A 13851-nucleotide genomic window follows, 5' to 3' on the forward strand; every position below is an offset into this window, starting at 1 on the left:
TGTTAAGAAGGCGGTAATCAATACAAGGTCTCAAAGAGCCATCCTTCTTGGCCACAAAAAAGAACCCTGCTCCCAACGGTGATGACGACGGGCGAATATGACCTTTCTCCAAGGATTCCTTTATATAACTCCGCATAGCGGCGTGCTCTGGCACAGATAAATTAAACAGTCGGCCCTTAGGAAACTTACTACCAGGAATCAAATTAATAGCACAATCGCAATCCCTATGAGGAGGTAAGGCACCGGATTTGGGCTCTTCAAGTACATCCCGGTAATCTGACAAAAAATCAGGGACTTCAGAAGGAGTGAAAGGCGAAATTGACAGCAATGGAACATCACCATGTACCCCCTGACAACCCCAGCCGGACACAGACATAGATTTCCAATCCAATACTGGATTATGGACCTGTAGCCATGGCAACCCCAAAACGACCACATCATGCAGATTATGCAACACCAAAAAGTGAATATCCTCCTGATGTGCAGGAGCCATGCACATTGTCAATTGAGTCCAGTACTGAGGCTTATTCTTGGCCAAAGGCGTAGCATCAATTCCTCTCAATGGAATAGGATACTGCAAGGGCTCCAAGAAAAAACCACAGCGCCTGGCAAACTCCAAGTCCATCAAATTCAGGGCAGCACCTGAATCCACAAATGCCATAACAGAATAGGACGACAGAGAGCAAATCAGAGTAACGGACAAAAGAAATTTAGACTGTACCGTACCAATGGTGGCAGACGTAGCGAACCGCTTAGTGCGCTTAGGACAATCGGAGATGGCATGAGTGGAATCACCACAGTAAAAACACAGCCCATTCCGACGTCTGTGTTCTTGCCGTTCAGCTCTGTTCAAAGTCCTATCACATTGCATAGGCTCAGGCCTATGCTCAGAGAATACCGCCAAATGGTGCACAGCTTTGCGCTCACGCAAGCGCCGATCGATCTGAATGGCCAAGGACATAGACTCATTCAGACCAGCAAGCGTGGGAAATCCCACCATGACATCCTTAAGGGCTTCAGAAAGACCCTTTCTGAAAATTGCCACCAGGGCACACTCATTCCACTGAGTAAGCACAGACCACTTTCTAAACTTCTGACAGTACACCTCCGCTTCATCCTGACCTTGACACAAAGCCAGCAAGATTTTCTCTGCCTGATCCACTGAATTTGGTTCATCAAAGCAATCCAAGTGCCAGAAAAAATGCATCTACATCACGCAATGCAGGATCTCCTGGCGCAAGGGAAAATGCCCAGTCTTGAGGGTCACCACGCAACAAAGAAATAATGATTTTTACTTGTTGAACGGGGTCACCAGTAGAGCGGGGTTTCAAAGCTAGAAACCGTTTACAATTATTTTTGAAATTCAGGAATTTAGATCTATCCCCAGAAAACAAATCAGGAATTGGAATTCTAGGCTCTAACATCGGATTCTGAACCACAAAATCTTGAATGTTTTGTACCCTTGCAGTGAGATGATCCACACAAGAGGACAGACCATGAATGTCCATATCTACACCTGTGTCCTGAACCACCCAGAGGTTAAGGGGAAAAGAAAGACAAAAAACACTGCAGAGAAAAAAAATGGTCTCAGAACTTCTCTTATCCCTCTATTGAGATGCATTAATACTTTGGGCCAGCCGTACTGTTATGGACCTGGTGGTTAGGAGCACTCGGAACGACCTGATGGTTAAACTCACACAGGACAAGCTCTGGGAAGTGGGAGCTCTGCTGACCGCAACCCTTAATCCTATCACACAACTAGAAATAGCCGTGGAGCGTACCTAACATGACCTAGATGCCTCTTCACAGCCTAAGAGCTAACTAGCCCTAAGGATAGAAAATAAAGCCTACCTTGCCTCAGAGAAATTCCCCAAAGGAAAAGGCAGCCCCCCACATATATTGACTGTGAGTTAAGATGAAAGTCACAAACACAGAAATGAAACAGGTTTCAGCAAAGGGAGGCCAGACTTACTAAACAGACTGAGGATGGGAAAGGTATATTTGCGGTCAGCACAAAAAACTACAAAAGACCACGCAGAGTGTGCAAAAAGACCTCCGCACCGACTCACGGTGCGGAGGTGCCACTCTGCATCCCAGAGCTTCCAGCTAGGCAAAATCATGATAGCCAACTGGACAAGGAAACAATGAACAAATAATAACTAGCAGGGACTTAGCTTCTGCTGGAATAGACAGGTCACCAGAAAGATCCAAGAGCGAACTGAACCAGTACAAGAACATTGACAGCTGGCATGGAGTAACGATCTGAGTGGAGTTAAATAGAACAGCCAGCCAAAGAATAAACTACATATGAGGCCAATCATCGGTGCCTTTATAGCCTTTTTACTAGGCACTGCTCCTAATAGCCAGATTCCTACTCCACACTGATGAGGGGCAAAAACCCCGAAACAGCTGTCTGTGGATGGATACCATGCTTGGCATAGGTGGCTTTCCTTCATAGGATGCTGCCCTTCCCATGGTTGTTCCTTCCCGGGGAAAGGCCTGGTTATTCACTGCTTGCGTCGAGAAACACGTGGTGGTGTCTCCGCAGCTTCTTTACTTGCATCTGCATATTTCCCATAAGGGATGGGGGCAGTGTTCTGGAATCACTGCGTTGAGAAACACGTGATGTTGTCTCCGCGGTGTTGGATGTTTTGGTCTCCCCGAGGCCAATCATCTGTGCCTTTATAGCCTTTTTACTAGGCACTGCTCCTATTAGCCAGATTCCTACTCCACACTGATGAGGGGCAAAAACCCCGAAACAGCTGTCTGTGGATGGATACCATGCTTGGCATAGGTGGCTTTCCTTCAAAGGATGCTGCCCTTCCCGTGGTTGTTCCTTCCCGGGGAAAGGCCTGGTTATTCACTGCTTGCGTCGAGAAACACGTGATGGTGTCTCCGCAGCTTCTTTACTTGCAAAAGAATAAACTACGTCACCTGTGGAAGGAACCTCAGAAGCAGCAGCTCCACTCACAGCCACCAGAGGGAGTCCATGGACAGAACTCGCCGAAGTACCATTCATGACCACAGGAGGGAATTTGAAAACAGAATTCACAACAGAGACATGTCAGAGTTCGTGGGAGCGCACATATTACACGGACCCATTAAAGTCAATGGGTCCGTGTAAAACATGTACCGCACACGGACGTTGTCCGTGTGCAGTCCTTGTGCAGTGCAGGAGACAGCGCTGCAGTAAGCGCTGTCCCCCCCACATGGTGCTGAAGCTGCGATTCATATCTTCTGTGCAGCAGCGTTTGCTGCAGAGAAGATATGAATAATCCTTTTTTTTTTAAGTTTATCGTGTATAAAATAAAGGTCCATGTCCCCACCCCATGTGCGCCCCCCCCGCTGTTCTGAAAATACTCACCCAGCTCCCTAGTTGACTGTCGCTGCTTCCTCTCCTGGCCGCACCTTCTACTGTATGCGGTCACGTGGGGCTGCCGATTACAGTCATGAATATGCGGCTCCACCTCCCATAGGGGTGGAGCCGCATATTCATGACTGTAAATGAGCTCCCTCGCTGGCTGTCGCTGCTTCCTCTCCTGGCCGCACCTTCTACTGTATGCGGTCACGTGGGGCCGCCGATTACAGTCATGAATATGCGGCTCCACCTCCCATAGGGGTGGAGCCGCATATTCATGACTGTAAATGAGCGGCCCCACGTGACCGCATACAGTAGAAGGCGCGGCCAGGAGAGGAAGCAGCGGCAGCCAACGAGGGAGCTGGGTGAGTATTTTCAGAACAGCGGGGGGGGGGGGGGGCGCACAGGGGGTGGGGACATGGACCTTTATTTTATACACGATAAACTTAAAAAAAAAAAAGGGTTATTCATATCTTCTCTGCAGCAAACGCAGCTGCACAGAAGATATGAATCGTGGTTTCAGCACGATGCAGGGGACAGTGCTAAACTTTAGCGCTGTCTCCTGCACGCTCCGTGTGGTACCCAGTGGGCACACGGGCAGCACACGTGTGCCGCACGTGTGCCACACTGATGTGCCACACTGATGTGCCACATAAACGCAGGGGCACACGGACACGGATAATTCCGGTACCGATTTTTTCCGGTACCGGAATTATCTGGACGAGTAGGACTGCCTTTATACAGTATTCTGGGGCAGGGCCTCATTGGGAAGTAACACCAGGAGAAATGCTTACAGTGCAGAATAAGTGGGTCTGCAGATGCCAGAGGAAGATTATGCAGTACGGGCAGGTCCGTCAGAATGTGGCAGCTTGTTACGTGGGTGGATGTACTCGAGACTGGGGCGAAATGGTTTAGAGGTACCCCTACTGAAGCAGGACTGAGCAGAGATGATTCTGAGAGACCGGAGATGCCTGGTCCGTCCCAGAAGCGTGCATAGTGACAGAGAAGGAAAGACAGGGACAGAGGAGAAATTGCCTAATGTCCACCCTGATGATGATGATGATGATGATGATGGAAATCAGGGTGTGCAAGAGACTTACCTCAGCCACGACTACCACCTTGTCCCTCTCTCACATACATATATATATGAAAGCTGCTGATAGAAAGGCAGGCTCCCGGTGATAGCTTGTCAAAGGGTGATGAAAAGTAGTAATAAACAAACTAGCATGCTAACACAAAAGCATAAGATAGAGAAGTTGTATATGGAAGCATACGGATCACTTATACGATGAATTGGCTCACATTAGGAATACATAATGAACAAATAGGTAGGTAAATAGAAGGGGAAAAAAGGTGTATGAAGTTTATTAAGCCAATAGTCCACACAGTAAAACTTAAAGAAGGCAATACTAAAATCAAAGTATTCAGACAGTATTAAAGAATAATAGCTTTCATGACCTAAATAATATATTAAGCTGTTAAACCCGATTCCGACATGTGTTGTAATAATACGCACATGTCAGACTCCCCGTTTGGTGTGGGCTCCAGCGCTGAGCCTACATTTTTCCGTGCACGTGACAGCTGATATATACAGCTGATATGTGCTCGCAACATACGCCGGTGGAATCGCGATCCACTCACAGCTGTTAACTAGTTAAATGCCTAAAAAATGCCTTAAGTGCTTAAAAAAAGCTCGTCACGTGCTCCTCCCATCGATGACCCCGTCACATGATCGCTGGTCAATGATGGGTTGGCATGACATGTCTGCAGCAGATCTCTGTAGTTGTCATTACCAGATGAGCGCAGCCTGGTGGTCGGCGCTCATAGCAAGTGAGCATTTCTGCTACACACCAGACGAACTGATCAGGCGGTGGCCTGTGTGTAGCAGAGCCGATAAAAGTACTACAGCTTCTAGTCTCCAATGGAAACTATTGAAGCATGCAAAAAGTAAAAAAAAAGTTTTAACAAATACTGAAAAAATAAAAAATATATAAAAGTTCAAATCACCCCACTTTCACCCCAATCACAATAAAACAATTAAAAAAATCAAACATACACAAATTTGGTATCACTGGGTTCAGAATCGCATGATCTATCAATAAAAAAAGGATTAACCTGATCGCTAAACGGCGTAATGTGAAAAAAAATAAAAAAACTCCAGAATTACGCTTTTTTGGTCACCGCTACATTGCAATAAAATGAAATAACGGGCAATCTAAAGATCGTATTTACTCCAAAATTGTATCAATAAAAACGTCAGCTCAGTGCGCAAAACAATAGCCCTCACCCAGACCCAAATCACGAAAAATGGAGACGCTACAGGTCTCAGAATTTTTTTTTTTTAACAAATGTTTTTTTCACCACTTAAATAAAAAAGAACCTAGACATGCTTAGTATCTATGAACTCGTAATGACTTGGAGTATCATAATGGATGGTCATTTTTAGCATTTAGTGAACATGGTAAAAAACAATACCAAAATAAATCCAACTGTGCAATTGCACCTTTTTTGCAATTTCACAGCACTTGGAATTTTTTCCTTTTTTCCGGTACACTATATGTTAATACCAATGGAGTCGTTCAAAATTACAACTCATCCCACAAAACACAAGCCCTCACATGGCCATATTGACGGAAAAATAAAAAAGTTATGGCTCTGGATAGATGGGGTGCAAAAAACAGAAACGCAAAAACGGAAAGTGGTCCAGGGATTAAGGGGTTATTAAGACTAAGAAGCGCAAGGGATATTTAATAAAACAGATGACCATGACAATTTATGTTAAAATTCGTACGGATCAATCTCATGGTTCAACCTGATGGGAGCTAAACTGTTAAGAATAAAAATCCATTTAGAATCAATCTCCTGGACATTTGTTTAACATAGTCCTCCTCAACCCTCCTTATTTTTTTCCGACAATCTGTATGCCACAAAATCGAGTCTCCTTGCATGATTGGTTACATACTTCATAATAGTAATGTGACAGTGAGTGACCCTTACAGCCTTACTGATATTATTGTAGTGTTCTTTGATTCTTTAGATGTTTAGAACGCCCTATGTACAGTTTATTACATGGGCATTGAATGAGTAAAATAACCCCTGATGTAGAACAAGAGGGGCCATTTACTTCATTGACCCCATGTCTCAAAAAATGGAGTGGCAGGGACTATCTTATTTTTGGTGTTACTTATTTTTGTTGCTCATAAAACGCAGCATTATTCGGTTTTTACAAAGTGGATGGAATATAGAGAACTCTCATTCCCACTTTGCTTTTCTATGCCACAGAAACTGATCTATGGAGCGTTTTTGAAATCTGCAACATGTTAATTTTTATTTCAGCAAATTTTTTTTCTCTAAATATTTTCTTATTATCCCTTCCAGAAAAGTTTTGATTGCAGATTTTCTTAAATGACATGAATAAAATCGGCAGATAAAAAAAAATGCATATGCATTTTTAGTCCATTCCTTCAGTGGAAACGCACTAAAAACGCATAACTTTATAAATAACGTTTTATCAAAGCTCAGTAACAGGATCTGCGTGAAACAAAGCAAGTGTATTTAAAACATAACATACCAAAAAGAGACCTAAACAGCAGCAGAAAAACACAATAAAAACGCATGTAAAAATGTACTCAACAATGCAATGAAAAAAAACACAAGTAACCTAATTTAGCTAATCTGCAACACCAAAAATGCATCAAATACTCATTGTGGGAACTTAGCCTTAGAGTATATTTTCTCTACGACGCCAGCGCTTTTCAGAGGAAATACTGTATATACTAATCTGCGATTGTGTAGCCAGGCTCTGATTAACGCCGCCCGCGGTTTGGGCAGCTTGAGTCAGGTGACACTTTCCCTTTAACATAGAGTAATATGAATTTCTCTATTGGGGTAAGGAATGATTTAAGGCTCATTTTGTCATCTTAAAGGTTACTCCTATAGTTCTGGCAGTATTTTATTACAGTGGCATTTAATGATAAGAGAGAAGTAGAGTGCTGTTGTATCTCTTCCCTTTTTTGACAAGACTGGAGCAAGGGGCATCTCAAGACTAAACTACATAGAACAAAGTCACCTTGGTCTAAATTTGGAGGAAGGACACAGGTACAAATAATGGAGCGCTACAGATAAGACTATAAATCATCATGTGTCAGAGGTTACAGCAGTGCACGTCTTGACACCTCGTTCATTACTAAATGTGTGCCCTGTGTAATAAGCTATCCAAGAACTTCTGATTATCACAGAGTATTGGAATAGCTGAAAAGAAGAACTGGACGAAGGATTTGTTTGGTGATGAGTGATTAGAGATGAGTGAATATTTGAATATTCGGTTCGGATTACGATCGCCGTATTTGCAATATTCGCCCAACATAGCCGAACGCCATTGGAGTCAAGGGAGTACAGATGAGCAAATATGTTCGGAAATGATCGTCAAATATAAATTCGGCACCAATATGGTTTTCCGAACATATTCGCTCATCTCTAGTGATGATCCATTAATTTGTTACATGTCTATTAGTTCTGATGTGCTGCTGTACCGCTCCTATCGGCAGCTGAATGTATGGTGAGATTCTGACCTGAAGAGAATACTTCCATATATATCGAATAATGGAACAGGACACTATTTTTGTCTGTTGGCTTGGTACGGAATACATGATATCGGAGACATATGAAAATATCATAAAAAGTTTTGGTATTCCTATAGTAGGCCTATTGCGTACAAAAGACGAAATTCAGTTGTGCCCTTATAGTAAAAAGAGCCATAAAATAAATTAAAAATAAAAAACATCTCTATCTATTTATCCCCTGCTGATCTATACTGCCGGCCGAGCTGTGCCACGAAATGTGGCACATGACTGCCGAGTGGCTGCAGTGGTCACTTTCTGATCGCCTATTAAACGGGACCTCCAGAGCATCACTGTTCTATAGGATATTTTTTTTAGAAGGCGGAAGCTTTTTAATGTGAGTTTTCAATATGAATAGTGTAAAGTACACTGTCATGACCTGTGTCTAGCCAGAAGTTGTGTTCACAACCTATTTCTGTCTCACCATTATATTGAGACTGGGCACCTTCTAACATTATATATACACAGCTGCTAAAGGTTTAAGGATGTAAAGATATATGAGGAAAGTCTAGGTTTTTATGTTCTGCTATGAAGGGGAACATAGTTAATGTTTTCTTTCAATAAATGAGAAAATGAAATATTAAAATGGTATTTTTTGGAAGGTACACGAAATAATTGGGACAAAAAATAATTGGCAGAAGGACCTTTAATATGTTACATTTCCTAGGACACCATTTCATCACGGCATAGCCCTCAGGGCAAGATTTTATTTCAGACAACTCAAAAAACAGAAACATATACAGTATTTACTGGCACCTTATTGATGCTTATATGTAAGGATGTCACCGAAATTAATTGAGAAGAGAAGCTAAAACATAGGACAGAAAGTTCACATAGGGCGTTATCCAGATACAGTCATTAATCGCTTACCTGATTGACTTGTGAGAAAGCACGACTCTTATAAAGGCTTACTAAAATATCCAGATGCTGCTGCTCCGCCGGTGGGAAGTTCCAACGTGAATATCTGAAACATGGTAGGAGATGTAGATGGTGCTGCATCGCTGGTAGATATAAAGAACTCAGATCCTTTCAAGTATAGATAGTATGTAGCCTATTCCCAGCTTGTCTCAAAGTCGAGCTGACCTCATCCTCAGGAGAATCGTAGAATAGAAGTAACAGCAACTAAATGTTGGTTTAAGTAGCTCAAACCTTTAAAAAAACTAGCGCCAAGATAGTTGAAAAAATGCCCATTCTGAGTGTGGTTAGTGGCTTTATTTCTTAGTTTAAAGGGAACCTGTCACCTGAATTTGGCGGGACCAGTTTTCGGTCATATGGGTGGAGTTTTCAGGTGTTTGATTCACCCTTTCCTTACCCGCTGGCTGCATGCTGGCCGCAATATTGGATTGTAGTTCAATCTTGCCTTGCACAGGCGTGTACTACGGAGGACAGAGAATGAACTTCAATCCAATATTGCGGCCAGCATGCAGCCAGCGGGTAAGGAAAGGGTGAATCAAACACCTGAAAACTCCGCCCATATGACCAAAAACCGGTCCCGCCAAATTCAGGTGACAGGTTCCTTTTAATAAACCTAAATAGAAAAAAGGCAGTAGTGAAAATGAAAGTTAATAACAGTAGGGAGATGTATGTGATGTACTGAATGAAAAGTGGAAAAAATTAACAAAAAGAAAAAGAGTACAATTTAAAAAAGAAGAATAAAGGGATTTGTACTAAACAACTACAAAAGCATAAACTTCTACTGGTATGAAGATGAGCAAATCTTTTTGTGTAACCCCAGTCCATGGTGCAGGTTGGAACTTTTTGGCAATGGATAGGAATGCACAAATTTCCTGAGCTTTTGGGTTCCCTGACGAGGCATATAATTCACTGGCCTGGTGCAACATCGACCATACCAGCAGGGTTGATCATAAGCTAAGCTTTCAAGGGACTGTAGGAGGAATCAGCGCAAATAGGGTCTTATCTGATACACAACATAGGTATTACTTAGATTAAACTAACCTGATCTATCCCTTGGAAAAAGCGTGGAATGTGAGCATCTGCTGCAGCTGATCCACGGGTCAGTCAGTGACCATTAGACATCAAATGAAAGGATATTTGTGGATGGTTTCTGCACCGTTTGATGAACTGAGATGTATATTCCGGTATTATGAGTGAAAAGGAAGTGGTTTATTTAACGAGTTTTGGAGTTCAAAATTAATTCTTCCTCAGGATATTCCACATGTGGAAGCTTAAACACTGTGAGAGCAATGTGCAGCGCAAATGTGTTAGCTCCGCTGTACCGTGTTAGCTCTGATCTTACTGCAGATAATCTCTGGAGGCAGAGTCTCATGCAGTTCCGCGTCCACCCCAAATCCTGGAACAGCTCATTTACATATTGTAGGGCTGGTGGAACGCACCGAGTAAATATAATGATAGTAAAGGTGCGCTCGCAGCCCGGGGTCCACCGTGAAGGAGTGGAACCTGCTACTAGTTAATGGCGGTACTATGCCAGAATAGACACGGGTTCCGTCACCTGGTCTGTATAGGAGCAAACTCTGTTGCTTCACAAAGTCACAGGGAATAAAGGTAATGCTGTGCCCTGTTAGCGGTCACAGGGTGCAGCAAATGGATACTAGTGGTATCCCTGCAATTTACCCCCACTATGCTGGTGATTGATCCCGCTCTGACCCTCAGTAGCTTTTGAGCCCACACCTGAGGGCGCCCTGAGTCAGATGCTGGGATCAAGCGGGAGTTCCCACCCTACACTGACGGATAGTCAGGAGAAACTTGAGATAGCCGCACAGAGTGCGTACAGCACCGCACTGGTGGTCACTGCTGGCTAGATGCAGTATAGATTGTGCCTGGTGCTGGATGGCACCATCTGGCACTAGACATCTCCAATATTCACAAACATTCATCAACTCTAGTGATGGAAATGATTTAGAGCTTTCACCAGAAAAGGCATACATCCACACACACAATTATTGATGTATACTAGCGCATGGTCGTGCGACCATGCAAACCTTTCATAGCGAAAGTTCTCCAGGACCTTCCAAGTGGTCCAATAGGAGCTGCTACAGGACCTGAGCATGTGAGCCCCGACCTCCAATGAGAGGTTGTCCCTTGGGCATGCTCAGTAGAGGAAAAGCAGGACTTAGTCAAAGGAGCATCTGCTCGCTGCTGATCAGTGCTGGTTACAATGGCTGGACCTGGAAGGGCAGCAGTAACCAAGTGCACAGTATCTGCCTGAGCCAGATGCTGGAACCGACGTCTCTGCTGAGCAGGCTCAACTGCGGCTGGAGAAGAATGGGAGACCACAGTGGACATGCTTCGAGATTACCCCTGTTCAGCGGCGGGAACTCGACACCGAACACATATAAGAAAAATGTGGATTTCTCTGGAATAAGACATTTGATTGCAAATATCAAGGTATCATTTTATTCAGCTTCCTATGATCTACATGCCCTTATAGATAGGGTTGATGATACTGACAGATTCCCTTTAAGAAGCAGTGATGTGTTTTTTTGCATTGTCAACTTACAGCACTATTTTACAATTTGTAAGAACAATCTTGGAAAGTTTATTCTCCTGCACTTTGGCATTTCCATCCATAGCAAGCCTCGACATCCTGAAAAAATGCTGCTATACAGCCCTGGGCAATATAATGAAAATAAAAAATAACTAAATCTGTGCTATGTTGGCACCATTTGATGAGCATTGAGGATACGGATACGCTTAGGTACTATTCCGTATTCCCTATGGGCTTAGAATCTCGGTTTAAATTATGTTTTTTTTTTGTTAAACTAGGATTTAGCTGAAGTAGCCTTTCATTTTAAAATTTAGTTTTTATAGTGAATATGATGTCTTAAAGGGGTGTTTCAGGACTTACACATTAGGCCGGGATCACACACAGCGAGATACGGCCGAGTCCCGCAGGTTAAAACCAAGCTCTGGCACCGGCACTCCAGAGCGGAGCGTGCGGCCGCATAGCAATACATGGAGCCGCACACTCTGCTCTGGAGTGCCGGTGCCAGAGCTTGATTTTAACCTGCGAGACTCGGCCGTATCTCACTGTATTGTGACTCCGGCCTTAATGACCTATCCTTAAGGTCAGAAATATCAGCTTGATGATATCCAAAACCCAAAGCCCAACATCCCCACTGTTTGCAGATGGATGTTTAGGTCATTAGAGCTGGAGCAGCAGTGTGTAATAGTGTTCTTCAGGTACTGCAGCTTGCTTCACAAGAAGCTGGGTTCTAGGACTCCAAAAGGGCCATTACAGCTTAGAAAGTTGTAATGTTCTGGCTCTGTCTACTGTGCACATCCGGATGCCAGCGGGAGATGCCAACAGCTGATCAATCGATGGTTGGCTCTGGTGTTTCAGACACCGCCGATCTGGTATTACAAACCTTTCTTAAGGACAGAACATCAGTTTCTATGTCTATGACAGCTCACATAAGAGGTGGTCCCAAGAAGACAGCCTTTTTGTATAGATGCTGGCCATGTGATCTTTGTGGGTCCTTTTTATACTTGCTTGTTTACAGTATATTATTTCATACCGGATTCATCTTTATTGTTTGTTTGCATGTGTTAAGTCTACGAGAAATAAATTGCATGTGGGAAAATGGTACGGCTGGCTGGTGTCCATGCAGTAGTGCAAGACAGATTCATTTGCTTTTAACACATGCGACTTGACTTGAGGATAAAATCCCAGCACTGAAACAGCAGCATTATTCCATATTTTGGGAAAGATTTCTGTACAGGTCTTTTATTTTAGTACCCTATATACAGTCCTTTTCCTTCTGTTAATATTTATTGCAGTATTTAAAGTGGTTGTCCACTACTAAACAATTTAACCTTAATGGGCCGAGGGTGATACAAGAAATAAAATAAAGCCTCTTCTCATGTAGAGTTGAGCAAATTTGTTCAGGTTCCCTCTTATTCGGCAAGCTATAGTCTTTGCCGAATAAGCTGCAGAGGGAACCCGGCTTCCTGGATCGCACCGACTGATCAGCGCCGAAACTGCATGTGTCACAGCTGTGTCACGCATGGATAACCAAACAAACAGGCTCTCCATGCATGTGCTGTGACAGTGGCACAGCCTTGACACATGCAGCTGCGGCGCCAATCAGCCACCACGATCCAGAAAGCCAGGTTCCCTCTGCAGTTTATTTGGTAAGCGCTATAGCTTGTCGAATAAAAGGAAAACCGAAAAAATTCACTCAACTATATTCTCATGCATCGGCACTGTTTCTCTGCACTCAGTACTCCATCCAAACAGAAAGAAACACCCTGTCCTCCTGTTTGGACAGGATGTGAAGGCTGTCATCGATCTGCAGCTGATGGTTGGCCACAGTGGACACATGATATCCCTCCCACCAGATATTCATTTCAGGAGACCATCGTGGGACATAGTAATTAGTGTGGAGGAGCATGACCAGTCCAGTAAATAAGTTTTTTTTTTTTTTATTACACCACCTTGGACCCATTAGGGATAACTTTTAATAGTGTGTGCAACCCCTTTAAATAGTTATTCTCATCTTTATTAATAGGTATTGTTGGATAGAGCTTGTAAATACAAGCAATTTTGCAATTTACTGCTTGTTAAAGAGAGTCAGTTTGGAGACTGACCTCCACTGTTAGACAGTAGAATACAGTGATGAGCAAAAGACCCCAAAGCTGTGGCAGCTGACCCCTGTGGGGCAAGAAAGCAGGACCAGCCAGCGATAGGATAGTAGGAGGGATTTGGCTGGTAAACAGATGCTGGATTAGGCACAGGTAGGATGAGTGCAGGAACACAGGACAGACTAGGGTACAGAACACAGGTACCGGTTCAGACTTGACAGGAGAGGGCAGAAGTACAGGTGCAGGCAAGATGGATCAGGCTCAGGACTGAGTGGTAGCAGGATGGACTCAGGAACAGATAAAGACAGGATG

The sequence above is a fragment of the Ranitomeya imitator genome, chromosome 2 (assembly GCF_032444005.1).
Source record: "Ranitomeya imitator isolate aRanImi1 chromosome 2, aRanImi1.pri, whole genome shotgun sequence".
NCBI lineage: Eukaryota > Metazoa > Chordata > Amphibia > Anura > Dendrobatidae > Ranitomeya > Ranitomeya imitator.